Consider the following 2,245-nt stretch of genomic DNA (forward strand, 5'->3'; position numbering starts at 1 on the left):
TCAAGTAAATATCCTTACTAAGGTTTGTTTGTATATTTAAATTCAATTGGAAAATTCTTGTTTAGATTACTTTAACATGTGTAACAGACCATGCGAAGTAATTTTCTTTATTCGGGCAAAAATGGGTGTGAATCAAATCGGCATTTGTATATCCGGGGTTAACACACGGTACATATGTTTACGTCGTAAGATATTTAAAGATATTACAAGATATTTATCAGTTCAATATAAACAACAAAACTGTCAGACGGGTATTGTACTCTTAACGCGCTCGACACCGGAAAAACGCAGTCGATCCTGAACCGCAGATTTAAAGACAACAAATCAGTATGCTTCCTTAGTTCTATACATGAGCGATCCAATCGAATAGTTCTCTGCTTACTCATTATGAAAATTGAATTATTTACGATATTCTATCTGAGCCTTTCTGTATTAATGTTGTTAACAAACATTTATATACCTGTAGTAGTATATCTAGATATAAAGGTGTTTCATTTATACGTATTTCTAGTACTTATTTTACTCAACAAGGTTGTTGATTGTACCGCTCGATTATCAGTTCCGAATTCAACAGTAGTTGAAATTCGTTCTGGCATAGTTTACATGAAACATAAAAACTTCATATAGAATTAACTTAATAAAAGTTCATTGTTAAAATAATACTAATAATAAATAACAATAATTCGAGGTTCTTATGTACCGCTTTATTACAACCTAGTTCGTAGGTCATCTCAAAGTGTTCACAAAATAATACCCGTGATTATAAACGTATTATACAGGACATGGCATAGATATTTGGAAGTATCTAGAGTTCAGCCTTAGACTTCTATCTGGTGAAATTGAAATATAATGACCTGTGTGGCCACAGCCAAATCCCGCATTTCAATATAACCACATTTATTAATAATGAGAACTGAAATCTAGTTCACTTATCGTTAATGATTTCTGGCTACAATGATCTCCTGGGTTAACTTACCAATCAGTGTGATATTTAACCCAGTAACTTAGATATATATCGATTTATGTGTATGTTGTCATGGTCGTCAGTTTGGGATAATTGATTAAAAATTCAAAGACTATATAATCGCTGACAGTATGCTAACACTGTAAAATATGTAACCCTTAGCCATGCAGGTCACTATATGCATATAATGCATGGTCTATAAAACCAGCATCTTTATTATACCTGCTTTAAAAAAAGAACATTTGATTAAGGTATTATAAACATACATCCTAATATCAATAAACACAATACAGACCTTTTCATACTCGCTGTATATCAATAGATGAACAATTCTTATGTAGTCAAATTTTATTAAAGTATCAAAATATACGAAATGTTCATTTTAAATTCCATTTACGTCTTTACCAGTGGCCGATTCATTTGACAATATGGCATTTTAAAGTAATATGCCCATATTAGTATCAGGTGTGAGAAGTATCTTTAAAGTTTGTCAATTGGTAAAACAGTTTTCATATTTAATAAAATCCATCGTGATTTTAGAAGATGTCCATGACAAAAAACTTTCATTGAAATTTATTTCTTATCGTTACTAATTTCAAATTGCATATTGAATATAAATATGTATAGTTATAAAATTATATTTAAAGAATTATTTTGGTGTCTGTTATAGGTTTTGTTATATAGAACAATTAAGCTTTTTCAGTGGGATATATTTAAATGATACAAAGTAGTTATATAAAACGACTGATGGAGTCAGTGAGTATTTTTGGCCTGAAAAGTTGTTTTTTCTACATCTTCGTTTCATTAGAACAATACAAATTTCGCTTTTTGTATGCCGTTGTAACGATAAATAATGTTCAGATAATTAATTCCATTGCTGAACTTAATCAATTAAATGAATTCACTAATCAATATCTAGAGATACTTCATTGCTTATTTATATATACCACTCCTATTAGTTATATATTATAGATGACCGATATAGATTTGCGAGGGTGTGATGTGTGTTAAATATAACGTTCACCCTCAGTCGGCTTTATGTTAGATACCCATGCCGTGTACATCTTCATACATATACAGTGAGGTAAATTATATATCAGGTATTAAATGATATGCTGCTGAAAGGACAGTATCATACAACAGCGGACAGCTACACGTACAAGTCAGTAAGTTGTTTAAACCTTTTTGAGTAGTAGTAGTAGTAGTAGTTGTTGTACTAGTAGTAGTAGTAGTTGTTGTACTAGTAGTAGTAGTGGTAGTAGTAGTAGTAGTAGTAGTAGT

The sequence above is a fragment of the Mizuhopecten yessoensis genome, unplaced genomic scaffold (genome assembly GCF_002113885.1).
Source record: "Mizuhopecten yessoensis strain PY_sf001 unplaced genomic scaffold, ASM211388v2 scaffold8167, whole genome shotgun sequence".
Classification (NCBI taxonomy): Eukaryota; Metazoa; Mollusca; class Bivalvia; order Pectinida; family Pectinidae; genus Mizuhopecten; species Mizuhopecten yessoensis.